We start from the raw sequence: 24514 nt of genomic DNA on the forward strand, positions 1-24514 counted from the left end.
AGAAGGACTAGGAAAGGGAAAATGGGGACCCTCTTAAGGGAGAGAGTGGTCCACTCAGAGATAATAGGGACTACATGCCTCTCCTGAACTCCAGTTTTATCAGGGATCTCATGGAAGTTTTCAGAGAATTGTGCCCAGGTTCAACTCTTTCCTTTTGACTGACTGATGGCAGGAGACTTTCAAGTTCCCCCCTGACAAATCTATGTCACTTTTGTCCTTGCTGACCATTTCTAATTGGAAATTATTCTTACAGGTTTTATGGTTAGGGAGAATTTTCCTTATCTCCCTGGGTTCTGAGATCTGGTCAATATAAGAATAACAAAAGTTCCCCCATACAGGGTAACTTGTGTTCTTCATATATATTGGGGCCTACATTTCTCCTGCTGCTATGAAGTAGTTTGCTGAGGAATGTAAAATATCCTGTGGACTTAAGCCAGGCAGGAAGGTATATTGGTTTTTAAAAAATGAAAGCATGAGGGAGTCAGCACAGTGGGCCTAGTTTATACAATTATTCCTTTAACTTCATCTTCCCACCTTTCTCATCTCTGTTCTTTATCACGCAAACTACCAGAAATCACTGAAGTTTGTGATCTTTCCAAAATTGCTTGGCATCGACTTTATTTAAAAGTTAAGAATTCAAAATAAGCATTCTGTGAAAAAGGACTAATTCATCCATCTTAGATAAGGACAGGAATGACATTGGTGAACCTGGAACATGGTTTAATGTAGGGAGTGCAGAGGCCAAGGCAGGATGAGGGAGTGTTCTTTAAGATGGATTAGCATAATCACCTTACTCTTGAATACATATTTTCAAATGCTTAATATAAGAGTGTCAATTTCCTATACTTTATCATTTTTTTTAATATTTTTCTTTGTTGAAGCTTTTGTATTGGGAATGGATCTGGTACATAAAAAAGTTGCTGAATGAATGGTGAAACAGAGAGAAAGAGACAGGGATAGAGAAAGAGAGAGAGACAGAAAGAGAGAGAGGGAGGAAGAGAGAGAGGAAGAAAGGAAGGGAAGTAGGGGCAATACGTTTGTCAATACATCTCGTTCCTTTACACATGGATTACACAATACAACATGTAACAACTCTAAAACATATAAAAATGAGATGAAAATAAGGTATAAACATAAAAGAGTTTGAAACCTCTTCAAGTACATTCAATTATATTTTTCCCTCTTACATGAAACCTGCTCAGCACAACTTATTAGCCATTACATATTACTTTTGGAGAACTGGTACTTATTACAGCAGAAGATCATGTGCAAAATATTTAAATATTAATTCATAATATTGTTTCTTTCTTCATAGTTTAGCATGCCATAACATCTGGAAGTGGGTATATCTTTTAAAATATTTAAGAAAACTGAGTAAATTTTCATTTTGGCTGTTCATGTAATACATAGTTCAGCAACACATTAAGAAATTCTTTCTCTGTGAATTATCCTTAGAGATTAAAAATAAAAACACGGTGGTGTAGAAAAACTGCCAAAGGACATTATATGACTGTTTCTGGCTCCCAGTCTATTTCTCTCTATCCAAAAGAAGGATCTTCCTGCCAAAAAGATACAGGTGTGGAAGGAATTCGTTCAGTCTGTGAACTTTTGGGTTTACATCTGAAGGATGTATCTTATTTTAGAATACATATAGATGGTTTACAAAAGATAGAAGTGTTCTTATGAAAATGAACAAGAAGAGCAGCAGATGTCACCTCTTTTGCATTATAGAAAATGTCAGTAAGATCTGGAAGGTAGCTACTCAGTTGTGCTCCAATATTTGTAAATCAATACACAGGTTGAGTGTTGAAAAAATAGATCCTAAATACTATTTGTAAAACCTGCACAATATCACACTAATTCATAGTGATGTTTGGAAAGAAATCAGTGCTTATAAGTGACTTGCATTTATGTTTTGCCAAGGATAATTAATGTGATGTTATGGTATTTTTGATGAATAGACTAAGAACATTTTATTCCAATGAAAAGAAGGGATGATTACAATAGATCTTGGCAAAGGAGTTGAAAAAAATTTTCATATCAGAATCTCAAGATCATTTTCAGCGTGGTTGGAGATGTGTTTACAATGCTGGAAAAACACAGCAATTCGATTATCCAGTTGCAAATATTCAGATTTGTTAAATTTTATTATATTTGATTCAGTAATCCTTTCCAATGAAGTCCTCTGGAAACAGCATGTCTCTTCATATATTAAGTTCAACATTATTTTTCAGTGCTGGGGAATCATACCCAGGGCTTCATCTTCTCATCTCTGCAGCAAGCACTCTACAACTGGGCTATACTGCTGGTCCAGCATTCTGGTTCTGAGTGACTTCTGTTGGCTACCTCTTACAGTAGGTAACCTGTGAGATTCAAAACCGTCTATGACATGAAATGGTCTCTTTCTTGACTCTTTAGTTTAAAAATGTTTTAATGGTTCCAAGATAAAGAAAAATTCAATTTTTATTTCCCCACTATTTACAGAAGTCACTTCATGTCCCTTATGTTCCCAGTTACATTTTTATCTTCATCCTTTACCTATCCTCACTTGAGCACACAGAATTCTTCTTGCCCTTATAATCTTCACTTTGTGTTGAGATGACATGCCTGTTAAATTAGGTGAATAATTAACAATACAAAGACATAAAAATGACTAGTGCATGTAAACATTATGACAGAAGAACTATAAGAACACATAATAAAGAAAATATACTTTGGATCAAGGTGACCAGAAGGCACAGATTCGTGGAAGGAGTATTTGAATTGATGCTTGGGGGTTGATTTTATTTTGATTATCAAACATGTTAGCAAAATAGCATCAAATAGAAGAAAGAGGATGAATGAAGATGGAAAAGTGAATATCGTGTTATAATCAGGGATGGGGTGAGGAATTCCATAGAAAATGTAAAATAGGGATAGTAGAAGGAGTTGTCAGAGGCCAGGATGAATGGGTTGTTCCAGAAAAGAGTAGGGAGGAACAAAAAAGGAAACACTGAAAGTTTGTTTTTTGGTAAATAGAGGCAGCTTGGCATACGAATGCTGCATTCATAAAAATTGTTAAAAATTTTGTGAATATAGCTAATTTGTACACATATTTCTGTCAATAATCCATCTAAATATGTTTATGAGAGCCATATTTTATCAGTAGCTAGTTGTCCAACTAACTTGACAAAATCTTTTATGCAAAGAGTTCATTTCAAATAAATATACAATAAAATCATTTTTCTTAAGTGTAAATATGTTATATTAGCCATTTAGAAATGGTACCAGTATAAGAGAAGTTACTTTATACAGAAGAGCAGAGCTGACAGTTAGGAAAATAGAGTCCTTTTAAAAGTTTTATACATATTAGTCCCTTGTCTTAATTAAGTCATCTGTAAAATGTTGATTCCGGATTTTTTATCTTTTCATATTTAAGTAACTAAAGATAGTTTCAGATAAAAAGTTCAACTTTGCAACAGTGAAAGTCCACATCTAATATAATGATCATCTAAAATTTATTACTAAACCTCATTATATATCATTAATCTTTTCAATTTTTAAAGTTAAGATAGATTAAGAAAATTTTTCATCATTTTGGATACTTCTGTCTCAAAGATATAAGCTTATCCAATTCATTCTTTTTTCCAAGAAAATCATGTTCAAACTAATAAGCATTGAAAAGCTTTATGGAAATCCTAATATAAACTTTTATACATTTACTTGGACACTTCAATGAAATATTATTTTGAGGTATAAATTGATTAGAGTAATTCATTAGTGTATGATTTTTTTAAATTCATGAGTGTGCACAATATTTGTCTTTCCTATATGAAGAAGCTTTTATGATCTGATGTGGGGCTGATCTCCATAATCAAAATGCTAATCCCATTAGTATTTTGTACTAAATTATAGAATGTGTAAGATACAGTGCAACAGCCCCACAAACAGTTTTCTGTTTCAAGATTGAACCAAGTAGAAAGAAATTGAAAATGAGGATAATTTATATATGTTTTTTGTTGGTTCAAATGAGATAATTTGTAAATGGCTTTTTACTGGTGTTAACGGTAAAAGTGTGGGCACTTTTACCACTTCAAGGGATGTGAAAAAACACATCTAAGGTACTGCTCCTTAAACTCTCAGTTTCTCAGTTTCAATTTTACCACCTGCAACTTTCTTGCCCTTCATATTTCAAACAAAATGCAAAAACACTTTGCCTTACAAAGTCGGCATTGATTCTGTCCTCAATAAATGGCTATTTGAATTGAACTACAGTAATAAGACTTATAAATCAAGAGGGCATGATTAAAAACTAACTCACTGGAGGTTGTAGTTAACACATGTAAGAGTTTTTTTTAATAGAAAAGATTAAAATGATATTGCTTTATCATAGTAAGACAGAGTGAAATATTGCCTTAGAGAATATCCAAAAAAATGTTTGCACATTTAGCAGTTAAAACAGACATTACGTTATGAATTCAATCACCAATACTTTCAGATACATGTATCAGTGATACATAATACACATTTTAGGGGATAACAAACCTAGACATAGTACTCCAGGATTACTCCTAAATGTGTTCCTGCAAAAGAAGACTGTCACAGTGACTCTAGAACTCTGTCAAAACATTCGGCTAATTGTAAAGTGTCAAGAAGATAAAGCATATCTATATTTTAAGCATTCTACTATTGATCTTGGTATAATACTCTTTTCTGTTTTCAAATAAAAGGTATTCCAAATTTTTTCCAGCTCTCCTCTAACTTGTACATTTATTCTTTTGTTCATTTGGTAGAGTAGATATCCCACTGCTCTAGTCATTTGGTGTGATAGTCAACTAATACCTTTCCAACGATTTAATCTACCTCTGTACCTCATCATGTTCCATTGAAGTTATTTTACCTCTGTCCTTTCAAAAAAAATTACAACTGGAAATGTCATTGGTATAATTCTAAATGATCATTTGTCTAAGTTAATGTTCAGTATTCATAATCTATTAATCTACTAATTAATATTGAGTAAATAAATGCCTTAATCACAGAATCATAGTTATTTTTCATATGAAAATGAATTACTTTTATTTTTAATGGACTTGTGAATCTGATAATTTGATAGAGATTCCTGCTAAATAAGTTTTATACAATTGGAAATTCGATATAGGAATTGATAAATTTTTTCGATTTGATAACACTTGCCATAATGCTATTCAGTTATCTTTCTAAAAGCCTATATAAATTTTTCTAAAATTAATCATTTATCCTTGGTATGGGCAGCAACCTGAAAATTGATCTAGGTCTTCTCTGGTAAAACAACATCCTCCAAGAGAGTTGTAGGGTCCTTAATTTCTTTGATAATTGAATTATATTTAAACAGTGGTTTTGCTAATGGGTTCAATGTTTGGATATAAAGCAAAATCAAGTATGAAGAAAAAAATCAAAAACAGAGGAATATCTTTCCTTCACCACTGTCAACTTCTTACCAATTAATATTTCCTCTTTTTAAATTTTTTAATGTTATTTGTTCTAATTGTTGTACATGACATTAGAATGCATTTATTCATTTTGATAGATCACACATAAATAGAGTGTAATATCTCATTTTTCTGATTATACATATTGCAGGATCACATGGGTCATCTTTTTGATGCATCTTCTTCATTAATATTACTTCTCTTCTTTAGGTTCATGTTGTCGAGTGTCCTTGTGTTTTCTATTTCCTTGCAATTTTATGTTCTTTTCTTAGAAAATTTTAAGTTCTTTTCATATCAGCCATTTGTTCTTTTTCTTATGAAAAGCTTTGTCCCAATTAGAAGAATTACAGGCATAGGAAAAGACTGATGGAGAAGCAGCAAGATCTTCCCACCGTCTTTGAAATCACAATGTGTGGACAGGTGCTTGCTGCACTAATGAGGAAAAAGTGGCCTTGCTCTTGATGTGTGAAAAGCTCTAAGGACAAGATCAGCATACATACAGCAATTATCCCTGTTTCCCCAGATGTGTGGATGGAGGAGTGCAGGCTTTTGAAATAGGCAATTTCAATGTCAGATATTTAAGAATTACTTCTGACCACAGTGAGTGCAATGAAAATGTAACACTTTAAAAAGAGTGTTGACACATTTATTACCTATATACAGAAATGATTGATCATTTGGGATGTTGAAAACGCGTACTTGGGAAGGAAAGCAAGTGTGAAATATTGAAGTCCTTGGAATCTACAGCAGGAAAGACAGAAACCAGTATTTATTCTGCTGCAGCAGGTGGCTAACAGGGGGTGGTCAGATAGAAGTGGAAACCAAAGAATCGAATTGTGTGAAATGAGTAACTGACATGAGGATTAGAGGACTCTAGAAACAAGAAATGTCAAAGACAGTCAAGTCGAGGGAACGATGCAAAGGAGAATCAATAAAGAGAACATGTGCACTGACAAGTCTCAGAAAATGTTCTGCTATTTCATCTCACTTTTACCCAGTTTCATAATCAAAAAAGTGTTAGACTTCTCCCTACATCCCCAGTATTGTGATAGCTTTAAAAACCAAGAATAATTAAGAAAATTTATGATCTTTATAAATACCTTTCCAAGAGTGGCATTTTGCAGAACAGATACAATTAATTATGAGGTAAGGTCTCCAAGTCAATGTGGGTGTCTCAGCATATGGCTTGGAAACCATCATCTCTGGACTCTATGAAAGAGACTGTCTAGGTTACACTGTGCTCCAAATGAAGCATAGTTAGCAGATCAGTGTTATGGATTTGCTTTCATAATCATAACTGAACATTACTAAGAAGCAAAAAGTTATGACCTTCCAGATACTTGAATAAGAAAACAGGTAATTTTCTTTTAAGTTAATAAAGAGAAATATATGCTACACGTACACCAGTATTTTATATGTGTTGACCTTTGGTACCTATCTAATAAATTTGTTTGAATTATGTTGGAGGGAACTGATTAAAGTATGGTCATGCACATTCTCTCTCTCTTTCTCTCTCTCTCTCTCTCATTGAATTTTTAAGCCTGGAGCTTTATGACTAAAATGTAGTATCGAATTTAGGATCAGATTCTACCATTCCCACTTTCTATTAAATATGACAAAATTGAGACCATGAAAGTTTAAATAGTTTTCTAAATGTCTGAGAGTTTGAAGAGTCACAAACTAGAGTCTCTTCCTTCCAAGCTCTTTCTAGTTTCCATTTTTACCACACATTCTCAGTTAGCATGTAATAAAAATATTGAAACCTTATTATTTATTATCATACTTTATTAGAAACTTGACACAATAACCTTTTTCTTTAAAATAGATAATCATATATATTCTAGTTGTTTTCATTTGAGGCATATTCTTTCATATAAAAGCAAATGACATTACACATTGTTTAATGGACACTAAGAGTAAAAGATAACATTTCTAAATTTTATATGAAGTGTTTGGTGATAGGTATGGTTTAATTCTAAGGCACAGAAACTCACAGAATTTTAGATGTTACATTATTAAATATCCTTAAATTCCCTCTTTTGTTTGTTGGGGTAGTGCAGGGAATGAGATGGGAAAGGAATGATGAGAGAGAAATACAATAGTTTTCCATAAGAGATATCATAATGCTATGCAAAGGCTAAATCCATTTCCAGATTGCACTCCAATTAAAAAGTGCCTCTTTCTGCCAAAGGGGTTATGAACCTTTCCCAGAGCCACAGCTCATAGAAGAAGGCTGTGACACAGAGAATATGTTCTCCCTAGACATGTGAAGTAGGAAGTGCTGCAGTGGCAGTGACAGAAATGGGTCTCTCTCTCTCTCTCTCTCTCTCTCTCTCTCTCTCTCTCTCTCTCTCTCTCTCTCGTCTTTTTCCTGTAGTACAGTGCAGTGCTTAAGAGCTAGCACATAAAGGTCAGAAACACTTCAGGTCAACAACAAAGACCACTGGACAAGTACATTTTCTAACTGGTTGGATAAGAAGAAAAAGGAGCACACAGGTATAGGGACAGACTGGGATGGTGTGGCTACCACAATCACTGGTTGAATGGTCTCCAAAATGCCCAGAGAAATTTACAATGTTACCATTTTGGTTAACTAATTGTTTTTAGTGTTCTGTAAGTTTTGGAGATATTTAGTAATTTTAAATACCTCAGAAAATTTCAGATAATCACACTTTCTTTTTGATCCATGAAGGTTAAAAGTTATCACCAGTTTCTTAGCAAAAAAGTAACTGGAGGCACATTGAGGGCCAATAAAAATCATTTTTTTTTTCTTTTTGAGACTCATCTCTGGCATATCTGTATGAAGTTCAAGAAGGTATGACTTTTCTTTTGTTAGAGATGGAATATTCATTGTTTAGCACAGAGCCTGACTTCTGAGACACTTCTGATAAAATATGTTAATGATGAGTTATTACATACCTGGGTAAAGGTTAATTAAAAAAAACTAGAGTTAAAGGAACTTTTAATGTATTGTTAAATCTAGATGATTTATCTGGTGAGTTCTATTATGGTTGACAGTTTTAGAAGAAAAGAACACAGGATACCCAATTTAATCTAAATTCCTGATAGAAAAATCAAACACATTGCATAGGATATAGTTCTATTAAAAAAAAAAAGGTTTTTCTGAAATGCAAATTTAACTATACACCTTGTTTTTTTTTATCAGGCAATCATAAATTTACAGGGTGATCAGATCAAGGTTCTTTTACAGCATTAAAATCAGGTGAATTCTTGGGCTGGGGAGATAGCTCAGTTGGTAGAGTGCTTGCCTTGTAAGCACAAGGCCCTGGGCTTGATCCCCAGCACTGCAAAAAAAAAAAAGAAAAAAGAAATCAGGTGAATTCCTTATGGAATGATGTTTTTAAAAAGACCTATTTCTGAGTTTGTTGTCTGTGTTAGTTAGTCACTCACACATTGAGATATTTCTGACTATGCATCTATTCTAGACTTTAGAATTTCTTTTACATTGTTTTGAATACTTTTATTGCCTAATCATTTATTTTTTGGTGTTTAATGTGCTTACTTCATTTTATATGAGAATCACTCTTCATTGTAACAAGAAGGGATTTCCAGGATTACCATGCCCAATATGCTTATTTCCAAAATGCATATACTTAATTGCAAAAGAGTAAGGAGACTTACAGTAAGGTTATAGATCTAACTGGTGAAACAGACTTTTTTTTATATACCAGAACAATGGACTACACAGCTCACTAATAAGTAACAATTTAAAATGAAATAAATATACTTGAAGAGGTGTTTAATTAGTCCAATAAGATGCCTTTCAAATTTAAGGAGGAAAAAATAAACCATTATGTATTAGGCTTATACTGAGTTCCAAAACACAAGTTTACTCATTTAACCCTCTCGAAAACATGTGAAGTTACTATATCTATTTTAAAAAATTTATCAGAAAAAGAAAAGAAATCATATTATCTGAGAATATGTTTAAGAAATTATTGTTAAAATACATCATCAAATCTATGACTATCTCTACCCCAAAGTTATCCTTTCTTTACCTCAGAATGTGGCATTCTAGCACATTATCACCTAAGATAGTGTCAGGTTTTGTGGAGGTGTATTCTGACCTGAGATTACAGGTATTTGTCAAAATTGTTTTAGATGAAGAAAATACATATAATTTGCCAGAGAAGACACCATGAGCAATTGTTGCCTCAAGTAAACCTCATATACCACAGGCAAAAAGAAAGACTAACAAATAACAGATGCCATGACCATTGTAGTTTTGGAAGCAGTTTCCCATGGAAACTGAGGTAATGATAAAGACTCACCATGGAATGAAGGTCTTTGCAGTTGCTGAGGCTGAGTTAGGAGCTGATGGGAGGCCTTGTTCTGTCAAGCATCCCAGCAAACTGTGATGTGAGCTTGCCCCCGCTGCCTTGCCTCATGCTATGTGCTGGAGCTTGCCACACCCCCGCAAGTCTTTTGTCTCAGACTTGTTGCTGGGCAGAATTATTTAGGCATACTTGGTTTGTTTACATTATCAAAATGTATAGCTCACCTATAGGCTGATTCTGTTATGCTCTAACAAGCGTGTTAACCTGATTAGATAATGTGCCTATATATGTCTTGTACAATCCTGAGTAAAATTAGATCTGTGCCTTCAGAGCCCAGTCTCCGATGTCTGAATGAACTGGGTAGATATCATCGTCCTCACCCTCAGTGGGACCCTTAGTCTCCAAACATCAACATAGTACTGTTTAGGCTCTTTTTTAAATTACAGGATGGGACTTCACATATTTTCTATCCTTTATGATAAAATAATTTCATTCTTGATATGTATTTCCTAATTTACCTTTTATATTTTTCATACATACCTGAATAGAAGGGAGTTATTAATTAGCTGTCATGGGAATTAAAACTTCAAATGTAAGTTATTTTATCTAGGGATCTCTAGCTCTTTTAAAACCTGAAAAAATATCTTGAATAGTTTAAGTATATATTCACTAGTCATCATTTTGAGATTTTTCTTTAGATGCTTTTGCTATTCAGAAATAATCTTAGAGGGTTTTTAAAAAAAAGATAAAATAATTGATATTTTGATAGGAATTGCATTGAATGTGTAGATTTTTTGCGTAGTAGTGACATCTTATAAACATTGTCAGCTAATCCATGTGCATGGAATTGTGTGTTTTCATTTATTTATCTCTTCTTTAATTTCCTGCATAGTGTGTTATAGTGATATATATATATATATATATATGTATATAACTCTTTTATTTCCTTGCTTAAGTTACTTCTGAGTACTTTTATTTTTCCATTGTTACTGTAAGTGGAATTGTTTTGAAAATTTCCTTGTCAGAGTGTTTATTGTTATGGTGTAGAAATGCAACTGTGTTTTTATGCGTTGAAATTATCATGCTACTTTGCTGATTTCATTTGTTATTTCTGACAGGCTTTATTTTTTTTCTTATAGAATCTGTAAGATTTTCTATATACCAGCTCATATCTTCTATACCAGCTCATATCTTCTTATGAGAGAGATAATCTACTTTTTTTCATTTTGGATGCCTTTTATATGTCAATACTACCCAAAATGATCTACAAACTTAATGCATCTTTGACAAAATCCCATTGGCATTTTCTGTGGAAACAGAATAACTCATAAAAGTTATATGAAACTTCAAAGGAAATTTAATCTTGAAAAAGAACAATGGTGAAGGACTCACTTTTCTTGATATCAAAACTTATTTTAGAGCTATAGGAATCAAAACAGAGTGCTCCTGTCTTAACGGTACACAGATAGACCAATGCAGCAGAATAGAAAGCCCAGAAATAAACTCACATGTGTCAAATGACTTTTGACAATGGTGAAAAAACTATTCAAAGGAGAAAGGATAGTTTTTTCATCAAATGGTGCTGTGAAAACTGGACATTCACATGAAAAGAATGAGGTTGGACCCTTACTTAATATCATGTAGAAAAATTGAGAATGAATCAAAGACCCAAACATAAGACCCACAATTAAAACCTCTTGGAAGAAAATCTAGGGCAAAAGCTTCACAACACTGGGCTCATTAGTGGTTTTTTGGATATGACACCAAATGTATAGAAAAGAAAATTAAAAAATAGACAAACAATATTTAATTCAAATAAAAATGATGTGCATCAAAAGACACTACAGAGTAAAAAGTAAAAAGGTAATTCATAGAGTGGGCATAAACCAGTCACCAAATCAGAATGTTTTATGAATAATAAAAAAATATTATGGACATAAAGTAGAATGGTTGTTCCCAGGATTTGGCATGACAAGAGGAAGGAGAGCTTTTATTTAGTCAGTGAAAAGTTTCAGTTTTACCTGATAAAGGAGTTATGGAGATGGAAGGTGGTGACAGTTTCAGAACATGGTGAATTTTGTATTTAATTAAAAAAACATGCATTTTACCACAATAAAAAGTAGTAAATTAAAAACCAAAATAATGCTGAAATGAGTAGCCTTATTTTCACAACATTTGACATTTGAGGATATATCTAGAAGATAAATCCTAAACAGAATTAATGGACCACAATGCATGTGCATCTATAATTTTGATTGATATCATCACATTTTATCACATAAATGGTGTATTATTAAAAAAGACAAAGTATAGTGTACATAGAAAATGAGAGGAAAATTTGAACAGCAATTTTAATTATTATTCTATTTATTTCATGTCTATACAAAAATAGTGAAATTACTGATGAATATGAAGTTAGCATCTTCTTCTTTAGAAAACATATAGACAACTGATGCTGTAGTTAATGGCCTTTATCTTTGTTTATGGTCTGATAATTAGCAGAATGATAGTAAAGGTATTAAGTTAATCTATACACAGCTTTCTTAAGAGGTATAATAACTCATCAAGAATACTGCATCTTAAAAGACACTGTGGCTGTTTGCAATCAGAGTCCAATGTTGAAAGTGATGGGCTATAAACTATAAATACAATTCCTAGTGGATAAATGTGCAATCTCTTCAGGTACTAAATTTCCACTCTGTAAAATTAGTGGCTGTTCAGAAAACTGATTCTCTTCCAGGAGAGGGAGTTTTCAATTATTAGAGGATAGATCAAATCCTGTGATAATTTAGCATCAGCACATTTCTGATTGAAGGGCCTCTCCCATAAAGCATCTGACAAGGTCAAGAGGTTTCATTCTGTGCTGTTTACTCACAATTGATTTCTTTTCTCATTTTGCATTTTCAAGCAATTAATATTTTTCCTGTACTAACTGTATTTTATTTCTTGTTGTTATCCCTATCAGATTTTCTGTTTCATGAATGAAGAAGAGATGAAATGGGGAAGGAAGAAATACTTTGTAGTGGAGGGAAATGTGAGTCTCCTGTTTATGGAAAAATAATTTTATTTATCTAAATCAGTCAAATAATATCATTTTAAAATTACTTTATATTATTCCTGACTTCTTGTTAATTCAGTTATATTTTCTCATCTTTTAGGTACCTAAAGAGTTTGTGTTATAACTTTGAAGCAACCTTGAAGAATTCATCTTGTGTCTGAGCATTATTATTTTAAAAATCCTTTAAAGATAATACAATCTTGAACTCCAGCAAGCATTAACATCTTGAGATGAAAGATCTAAAGGATGGAACTCTGATGCAAAAGATTCCAAGGGCAGGTAATTATTTAAGTAATTAACAGAAAATTGGTGGTTTTTACTGTGTCTGTCCTGCAGAGAGAGGAGAGGGAGGGAGGGAGGGAGGATGAGAGAGAGAAAGAGAGAAAGAGAGAGAGAGAGAGAGAGAGAGAGAGAGAGAGAGAGAGAGACTATTACAAAAGCATATAGAAATTTTGACCAGAAATGAAGCTGCATGTAACCTGTTCATGCATATTTCAGTAAGAAAACTGATTTTCATTTAGTATAATGAGAAATGTGAGAATATCAAATCTTTTGCAAATAACAAAAGACAAGCAGGTTATTTTGTTTCAGGATTTTCCCTAATAAGAGAATGTTAGAAATAGAGTCAACCTAGGACTCTCTGTTCATTCTGATGCTTTTCTGTGAAAAGTCCCTGGAGAAATTGACAACAGGAGCAAATGATGGACAGGATAATGCTTTGTACTAAATGCAGGATAAATGCTTTGTACTATGGGACTGGTTTCTATGATTAACAAAAACCATAATTGAAAGATTTTTTCTTCTCAAATTAATGTTTTTCTGAAACATTCAATGTGTTATTATTTAGAATGTAGAATATTTATATTAAATACAAACTATTTTTATTAAAAATAATTACATTATCTTCAGAGGGTAAGCCATTTTCAATAGCCAGTTATTTTCATCTATTAACAGGCAAAGTACATTTTTAACAAGCTAATTATGGGTTATTTATGATCCTTTAACAACAGATCTGAGTCATTTTCCTCTTTTTTAGGTTTAGGACCCACTGGCACTTTCCCATCAGGTAGAGGCTTAAGGATATATCTTTGCTAACAAGGTTTCATGCTATCCCCACCCCAGGAGAACTAGAGGAAACTTGTACATTAAAGAAAATACTTTAAAAGATTTTCATGTGTGTCTCCTTATATATTCTTGTATCTTAGGTGCAAAAATGTGTCCTTTTTTCCCCCTCTTTGTGGTACTGGGCATTGAACCCCAGGTGCTCTACCACTGATATACATTTCCAGCCCTTTTTATTTTTATTTTGAGATGAATTCTGGATACCTTGCCAATGCTTGCCTCCAACTTGTGATCTTAATGTCTCAGCCTCCAGGCATGTACTTTGACTCAATATCTTCTATCACTTTCATGGAACCTCTATAGTGTTATTAGCTCTCAAGACATATATGTTGAGAGACATATAATAATTCTTTGCATTTTTATAGAGATTAGAATAGAATATTTCTGCCTCTCTGTGGAATATATCAAGTACACTAAAATCCCCTGCTCATATATTCCCATATTCATCAAACTCAATAGTCCTTTCTTACTTTCTTTTGAGAATATTTTCTTCACTAACCTGAATATTCACTATCGTATAAAATGTCTAATGTTTTTCATGGAAATATGACTGAAAAATGTTGATTGGAATATAATCAACATTGGAATTAAAAATACACTACAAGAAGAAAACAACACTGATATTTTCAGAAGGATGGGAATAAGCGCGCGTGCGCGTGCGCACACACACACACACACACACACACACACACACACACTCCAGTATTCTTCTTTAGCCAAAGTACCACCTAAGAGGACTTGTTCCTTGGGTAGGTAATAGGATTGCTACGCTTGAAAAACCAGTTCAAAGATTCTAGATACTTTTCTTGGGCATGAAACTTTAACTGCTTTAGTGTTGTATTTTGCTGAAAATAGCATTCTATTTCTTTTTCTCAAGATCCACCTTATAAAAGAAAAAAAAAAAAACCAAAAGTAATTCTAAAGAAGGGAGTGGGTGTTGCAGAAAAGAGGTAAGCAGCTTCATAGAAGGTGGAAAATACTTAGACAAGCAAATGATTGGATCAATGCCTGGGACTATGAGGGCCCGGCTGGAGGTTAATATGAATGAGATGTTATGCTTCATTGACTAAGTTTACCTCATTCTTTCATACATCAATATTGCTTTTTATGATGCTGTTGCCTAACTCTGTTGCAATTTGCTATTTAATCTATAATGCTATTATTACCTCAACAGAGATTGAGAAAGCAGCTGGAGAATGCTTTGATTAGACCTTAATTATTACCATGCCTGTGCTATATGTACAGTGAGAATATATGATCTCTACCACCCCTATTGCTGTCAGTATCTTACTTCAAAGCAACAGCTACATATGACATCTGTTACAGGCAAATCCGATACGTTAGTTCTCATAATGAACTGCAAAAATCTCAGAGGTTTGTTCATTCTCTGTTACCAGCATCAAGAGAAGCCCTTGGATAACCACTTATGTATTACATACTGCCATAGACAGCCCAAGCATCACAAGTGAAAAATTTTCTGGTTTGTTTATTTTAGGATATAATTAAAAGCTTGATTCTGTATTCTGTTGGTTTCTATAGTTAAAAGTTGCACTAATGTGACTGAAATACTTTGAAGTAAGTAGAGATAAAACAAATCAGCAGGTATTTAAAACTGAGGGCTATGAGGTGGAAAAATCGCCACTTTCCCTTCAGGTGAAGGCCTGAAGATATATCTTTGTTAATGAGGTTTCATGCTGCCGTACTGGATCCTTAATCATTTAAAATGCAAATCTCAAAGAATGAAGTAAGAGCTATCCTATATATGAGAAGGTGGCTGATTTTTTAATAAATGATTATGCCATCTGCTTCCCCCATCACTCTCCTGGCTGTGAAATTCCACCTATGAAATTATTTGAACTTGTATGCTATAAACAATACCCCTCAGAAGTCAGCAAATGGAACACCATTTCTCTGATTTCCTTCCTCCTCCTCTCAATTTAGAGCATTTGCTCATAGAATCAGGCACAGAGCAAGGGAAAAATTACATTTTTATGAGTAGCTGGCATTCTGCTACTTATGATTCTTACATTATTTTTTTCATGGTGGTTTTTGAATGAACTAGAAGGACGTTTATAAAGCATTATTTCAAAGTGACCTACTTAAGATATCTGTAATAAACACAGAGACTAGCTGTGCCTGCACATTTTTTTCAGGTAATTCCATGTGAAATGAAGAAGTTGGGAAGAGTACTTGGTTTTAATTTTCAGAAGGAGGTTTTTTTTTTCCCCTCAAGGAGAACTGAGTTGACTTGCACTACACTTTCAATGCCACCTGTCTCTAATGTATTTAAGGAACTTTTTATTTCCCTTTTTCTCTTCTCTCTTTTCTTTTCCTTTATTGCTATTATCATTTTTAATTCCACTCCTGGCTTGATCCATGCTGCAGCTTTATTCTGTCTTTTGACTTTATGCTTCATGGTTACTTTCAGGTCTGTCCCGAGTCTCCACTAGCCTTCCTGCTACCCTCACCTTGAACTATGGAACTGCCATCCTTCCTGTCCCTACTGTTTCCCTGGCAAGAGTTGAGAGGACTGCCTTTACCCAATTGGCAAATCCCTTAATTCCTCTCAATAAAACAATACATTCAACAACAAAAGCAAAGCAATATGAAGCAAGCAAATAAATTAAGCAATAAAACCATTCCTGGAGTTGAGAAAAAAGGAAAAAACACTAAGTTTTCACAGGAAGATCCTTGTGCATGCATTGATTTTGTTATCTGACTGCCAAGTCCAATTTCCTTAGAGACTGAGTTTCTGAAGAACTGTTTCTTTGGTCTTGGAATTCCAAAATCTCACTTTTCCCTGACCTAACATGTTTCTTTAAAACATTTGGAAAGTGGTTTAATGACTGAATTTTTACTTAAATTATTTACTATACTTCATCCCAATACAACACTGAGATCCTTCCATGTCATAAATTAACCTGCTGATGAACTTATTAAAACGTCACTTATTCCTAACAAATACTTTTTTGGCCAAGAGTGTCATTTTGGTTTTAGAGAATAAAAGATTTGAAGAACTATTATGGATCAGATGGGATATATGTTTTTTAACTATTCAAGATCAAACATGGAATGATAAAAATTGAGGCTGGACAAAGTAGAAAAATAGAAATCATTAATTCATTTGCAGGATAACTTTTCACTGTACTTTTATGAAAATGGAAACTTAAAAAGTTTTAAATAAGGAAATGTTCAGCACATTTGCCTGCTGTACCTAAAATATCTCAATGCAATGTAGGAGAATGACTTGGCAAGGGTAGGCTGAAGGCAGGATAAGAATCTCTTTGAGTCACACAAATGAGAATGATGACTGTAGATATTACTGAAGTGATTACGCACTGGAGTGGAGATTTCGTAAGGAAGAATCTAAAGAGAGAAGAGCTTGATTTAAAATATTCAGGATGTAAAGAATAACATTATGCTGCACTTTCAATTGAAAATTCCAGAATTTCCCATTGCAATGCTGTCCTGCATATAATTTTCAGTTTCTAGGTATCAGACTAATACTTAAATAAGTATTCAAGCTAACTTATGTTTTCTTCTCCAGGGTATTTAAATGACATTATATTTGTATGCAACAAATTTCTCTTCAAACTGACTTTCAACATTCTGGGTGAATGACAGTGCAATGAATTCATGCCCCTCTCCAAATCATAGCTTTATATTATTTCAAATTTCCATATCATTACATAGTTAAAGGAAATTAAAATTATGCAAGTTTCATTATGCACAATGTTATATTATTATTTAAAGTCAAATGTTTCAAGTAAAATGCATAAAGTAATAGATGATTTGCTAGTGTGTATGTGTGTGTGTGTGTGTGTGTGTGTGTGTGTGTATGTGTGTTGGGAGTCTACTTCAGCTTTCACCAGTGTTCCTAAATTAAATCAAGAAAGCCTGTTCTACAAATTTTTTAATTTACTTATTTACTTTTAGCTTTTATAAGAAATTTTTTGATGTCTTAAATCTATTAAAATAGCAGCTGATATTAAATATTTCTAAGAAGAAGCAGATACAATTATAATGTAAGTGTGCAGTTTATAAACTGGTTGTGCATTGATTTTTTTCATGTAATTGTCCATGAATTTGAAAACTTTGAATTCTAATTCATAATGCAAACTCCAAAGTCTACAAAGCAGGTTATGTGAACTTATAAGAAAAAGCCTATGTATAAATTATTTCTTAGTTTAAAACTTGCAAAACTGCTTCAAGCTACTCTCTGTAGGATGTCAGATGAAGGCAACGAAGGAGAGTGAATTTTCAGTTGTTTTATTATTTTCAATAAACAGAAAATAATTTATTTTCCTGTGGATTAATTCATGAGTGCATGTGTTTAATCAGTAACAACTTGGTGACTACTCAGCAGGTACTCTGGGGGCTTGTAGTACATAAGGGAACACAAAACAACTAAAAGCAGGAAAGACTGACTCATACTATGAGAAACCCTAAAGTGTGCCTGTAAGATTCAGAGGAAAATAAATCACTTCTGGTCAGGACATTTCTTAACAGAAATCTAAAGTGATATTACAGCAGAATTATGAAGGATGAAACCAGGCCAATAGCAGCAGATGTATAAGAAAGACATTCCAGGCAAAGAAAGCACTGTTGGGTAAGTAAAAAATGTTGGGAAAGGGTGAAATGACATGGCAGTCACATGACACAGGAGCATGTCCAGTACTGCAAAATGAATGGGACGATGGAGGGTGGGAGAGTTGTGGTACCAAGGTTTGAGAGGTGATAAGATAAACCAAAAAAGAGAAGTTACTGGTCATTGAAAATATCAGAAATTTAACAAGGAAGAAAAAAAAAATTAGTATTGTTTTCAGGAATGAATTTTTAAACATAGGTAGATAATTGACAGAATGAGAGAAATATTTGCAACTATATATTGACAAAAAGTTGTTCAGAGTCATGGCTCAGTGGTAGAGCACTTGCCTAGCACATGTGAGGCACTGGGTTCAATCCTCAACACCACATGAAAATAGAGATAAATAAAATTAAGTTATTTAAAAAGTTATTAAAAAGAAAATACAAAAAGAGAGTTGACAAGTTGCCTTCCAGATTAAAGGAAGAGTTAGATAGCAGTTACCCTGTGACCACAATTTCCAGAGAAACTTCAACTCCTCCCCAAACTCAATGTCAGAAAAATGAAATACATCAATTGAAAATGGGCTAAAGATCTAAATAGACATTTCTCAAAAGAAATGGTCAACAGGTATATGAGAAAATGTTCAACATAACAACTCGTCAGGGGAATGCAAATCAAAACCACATTCAGATACCATCTCTTCCCAGGAAGAGTGGTTATTTTTAAAAAGATAAAAGAAAAAAAGTGCTGCTGAGGATATGGAGAAAAGGTACCCCTTGCATACCGTTGGAGGGAATGTAAATTAGTAGGGACATTATGGAAAACAGTATAGAATTTTCCCAAAACATTAAAAATGGAATTAGCATATGACCCAGCAGTTCAAAGGAAATGAAATATATTTCAAGGTAATGAAATCGATCTGTGGAAGAGTGATCTCAACCCCTGTGTTCAGTGTAACTCTATTCATAATAGGCAAGAAATGAGCACCAAATTAAGTGTCCATTGGTTGATGAAAGGATGAAGAAAATGTAACATCTCTCTCTCTCTCTCTCTCTCTCTCACACACACACACACACACACATACACACACATGCATTTCACATATATGTATATGTACACATATATACATATATACATATATGAGTATACATGTATATGTGTACATGCATATATATATGTGAGTATAAATATGTGAGATATTACCAATTTCTTTCTATTCTGTTTGTTATATTCCCATATACAATTCTATGACATCTTGTCATTTGCAACAACATGAATGGAGATCATTATGTTAAACAAGCCATGCACAGAAAGCTTAGTACCACATGTTTTCAGTTACATATAGAATCAAAAATAGTTGATTTCTAGAGAGTGGAATGGTGGTTACTGGAGGCCAGGGAAAGTAGAGTGTGCAGGAAGAATGCAGAAGGATTAACAATGGATACTAATTTACAGTTTGGGAGTAAAAAGGGATTCTGCTATGCAACTTCAAAATAGGGTGGCTATAGACATAAATAATATAGCATATTTCAAAATGCAAAAGAAAGAACTTTGAATGTTTTCAACATAAAGAAATAATAAATGTTTGTTGAGATAGATATGTTTAAAGTGATTTAAAATTACCTCACTAGACAAAGGAGCCAAAAACATACAATGGAGAAAAGATAGCCTGTTCAACAAATGGTGCTGGGAAAACTGTAAATCCATATGTAGTAAAATGAAATTAAAGTTCTATCTCTCACCCTGCACAAAACTCAACTCAAAAATGGATCAAGGACTTAGGAATTAGACCAGAGACCCTGCACCAAGTAGAAAACAAAGTAGGTCCGAATCTCCATCATGTTGGCTTAGGATCAGACTTCCTTAATAAGACTCCCAAAGCACAAGAAATCAAAGCAAGAATCAATAAATGGGATGGATTCAAACTAAAAAAAAACTTTTTCTCAGCAAAGGATACCACCAATATTGTGAAAAGAGAGCCTACAGAGTGGGAGAAAATCTTTTCCACATGCGCTTCAGGTAGAGCACTAATCTCCAAAATGTATAAGGAACTTACAAAATGTTACACCAAAAATACAAAGAACCCAATCAATAAATGGGCTGAGGAACTGGACAGACACTTTATAGAAGAAGATATACGGGCAATTAATAGATATATGAAAAAGTGTTCAACTTCTCTACTAATTAGAGAAATGCAAATTAAATCAACTATAAGATTTCATCTTACTCCAATTAGAATGACTATCATCAAGAACACAAAAATAGATGTTGGCATGGATGTGGGGAAAAAGGCACACTTTTACATTGCTGGTGGAGTAGAGAATTGGTGCAGCCACTCTGGAAAGCAGTGTGGAGAATCCTCAGAAAACTTGGAATGGACCCACCTTTTGACTCAATTTTCCCACTCCTTGGTTTATCCTCAAAGGAATTAAAATTAGCATACTACAGTAACACAGCCATACCAATGTTTATAGCAGCTCAATTCACAATAGCTAGATTGTGGAACCAACCTAGATGTCCTTCAACAGATGAATGGGTAAATGATCTGTGGTGTATGTACACAATGGAATATGATTCAACCATAAAGAAGAATAAAATTATGGCATTTGCAGAGAAATGGATGGAATCGTAGAATACCATGGTAAGTGAAATAAGCCAATCCCCAAAAACCAAAGGCCAAATGTTTTCCCTGATAAGTGAATGATGATATATAATGGGGGTGGGGGTGAGAGAGGGATGGAGGAACTTTAGATTACATAGAGAGAAATGAGAGAGAGGGGATATGAAAGATGGTGGAATGAGACAGACATCATTACCCTACGTACATGTATGATTACATGAATGGTATGAATCTACATGCACAACCATAGAAATGAAATGATGTACCCCATTAGTGTCCAATGAATCAAAATGCAGTCTGTAAAAATAAAAAAATCTTAAAGATAAAAAACTAAAATTACCAATGTATATAGTATCAAAACATTACATGGTACCTCATTTATATATATGTATAATTCTTGTGTTTTTATGTACCAGTTCAAAACAAATAAATAAATTTTAATTTAAAAAGGCACAAGTTGGAAATTTACTGTGGTATTCATGTGAGGTACTGAGGAGCTAAACAGTAACATTGAAAAGTTCAATTGGTAATGAGAAAATACCACCTGTTGAGAAGAATTACACTGGCACCTGGAAATAATATAATAAGGGAATTCTTGCTATATTGTTCCTTTTGTAAAGTAATAAATAGAAGCAAAAATGGCAAATCCTTTCAGAACCCATCTTTCATTGGGTTGTGGATTCTCTGTGTAAATAGCCAATTCCTTTTGAAATACCATTTGTCCTGAGTAGAAAATTTAAGCAATTATAAGGAAGATGGAATAGTCATTCAATGTTTTCAAATCATTCACTTTGTTTAGCCTGTTCCATATAAAGTTTGGGATATATTATTTTATTTATTATTAAAATCACCAAATTTGAAAATCAACATTTCATATTTAAACAATTGCAGGTATAATCATAATCAAATTTACAAACTGGGATATATTTTAGTTCTATAATGTAACTGTGGAATGATCAAAATGAACTTCCTGGAACAGATTGTGTTATACTCTGCCTTATCCATATCTGTCATCTCACTTTCTAAAGACCACAGATAATAGTAATAAAAAGGAAGGCATCTAATTCTTCAACAGAACTATGCTTATTTTTAGTAAAATAAATGCAACTCATGGGATGCCTGTTTCTATAGCTAGATGTAAAATAGGAATATATTTTACATTATAGTGGGATATATATATATATATATATATATATATATTGGAATTTGTATATAAATTATGATATCTATTTCCATATGTTAAAATATTATGATTTACTTTATCAATTTCTATTTAATCTATCCTCTGTGTTGAGATTTAAGGGTGCTTACACCCAAATTTTCTAAACTTCTTCACACCTATAGTGCTAGATATGAATTACATTCTACATAATAAATATGCGCCCGTGAGATGTGGAAGTCAAAGCCAAGAAAGGCACTTTCCCTTCAAATCTGGACATTTCTATTCTTTAAGTAGTTCAAAGTTTTCCTGCAATAGGACCCAGAGCTCATTCCTGAGTTTCTGGAAGAAATACTCTTTGATTTTACTGCTTACTCCACGGGTTCTAGTTCTATGTGTCCTTTGGGTTTTCTTGTATCTAAGTCTTCTCTGGTAGTGGAGGAGGCATTAGGAAACATCCTAATACAGTCAGGCTTCACAATGAGCAAGTTTTAGAATGTTCTTGGGATCACTCTGGAGTGTCACCTAGAAATGGCTCCTTTAACCCTTCCAACAATTTCATAGGCACCAATTGTGATAGAACTTCATGTTTCTTTAGGGTGGCTTCTGTTTTTGCTTTGCCTTCTAAATTATACAGTATATAGTTTATTGGGAATTTTATCAGTATGATTATTTTGTAGTTTATCTGTTGAAGTTTCCTGAATTTGTACAAGAACAAATTTCACGTGAGCACTATTGACCTGAGAACAAATCCCTATAGAAATTAGGAAAAGTAATCTTCATGAATTCTTTGACTAAATCAAGGTAGGAAGTTTAGAAAGTACAATTAATTTTACTGGATGTGTGTTTTACTGTCGATAGCCATCTTTATTGGTTCCTTGCTTGTGAACTTACAATCGTGCTTCCTCTTTTTTCTTTTTTCTTTCTGCCCTACTTCCCTGAGTTTTTTCTTTAAGCATTCTCTTCACATCTCCTCCCTCTTCCTTTGTTTATTACTGTGTTTTTCTCATAGTTCTATTTTTTTTCATTCATTTTCCATCCTTGTCACAATTCCACCTCTCTACTCCAATCAGCAATTTTTACTGAGTACCAAGATAACACATTCTTCTGGGTCAAGGCCTAAAAGAGCCATCAAAATGACAGGTATATTCTCTAAATGTATCCTTAAATTTTACCAATTCATAGACTGCCAGTATTGTTGCTTTCTCTGGGGTTCTTTTCCTCTAATAGAATAAAACTCTGAGCTTGTGGTCATTTTTTTTTTTTTTCTAGTGTGTGAAAAAGCAGTTGATAAGTACATAAAGAAAGATGGCAAAAATGACTGGTTCGAAGAACAATGTAATGTGGAAGCAGCTTTCTAGACATAACTGAGCTTCAGTAACCTCATTAAAGATTTAACCTGGCCATTCAAATGGACGTTTTTTGCTGAGGAAATTTGCTGATTACTTACAGGAATGAGGTCATGAAATTTCGGTTAGTTTCCTTTGTGAACAAAAGAAAAGGGAATAATTAGGTCAATGGGGAAGCCGAAAAACACATTGTCAGATGGAAGGAAGTACATTGGAGTTTCATAACATGCTTTCTAGATGGATATTTAGTTCAGGAGCCAGAGTATTTATTAGGTAGACTCAAGGTCTCTGAGGAAAACTTCCACATAAATGTTGGCAAGATAACTTATAAAACTCATAGTCTTTCTATTTGTTTACCTCAAGTGTTTGTATTGTCGTAGAACTGCACAATTACAATATTAAAAAATAAGAATAGGTAAATAGAGTGATAAGTGATGCACAGCTTAATGATTAAAGATCCAGAAAGGGCAACTGATCTACTTGTTTGCACATGACTTGGATATTATTACTAATGTAATTGAGCTTGTGATTAAGATATATTCATGACAATTTGAATGCTCAATACCTGTTTAGTCCACCTGATAATGTCTGTTTCTTGTTAATAATAGATTATATTATTCTGAATAAGAGAAATTTTTTCTAGGCTTTGGATAAATATTTGTAATTAAAAATCGTATAAAATATTAGGACAAAATAGCATTAGGTACCTGGAGTGGATCAACATCTGGCAAACACAGGATCATAATATTCTTTCAAATGTGGACATTCCATGCAGATTTAAACCTTCAGCATAAATCCTCTGGAAAGAGAAAATGCAAGAAAAAATCTAGTAGGATTACTCTACCTAACTAAACATTTCCTTTCTCTTTATTC

The sequence above is a fragment of the Sciurus carolinensis genome, chromosome 10 (assembly GCF_902686445.1).
Source record: "Sciurus carolinensis chromosome 10, mSciCar1.2, whole genome shotgun sequence".
Lineage (NCBI taxonomy): Eukaryota > Metazoa > Chordata > Mammalia > Rodentia > Sciuridae > Sciurus > Sciurus carolinensis.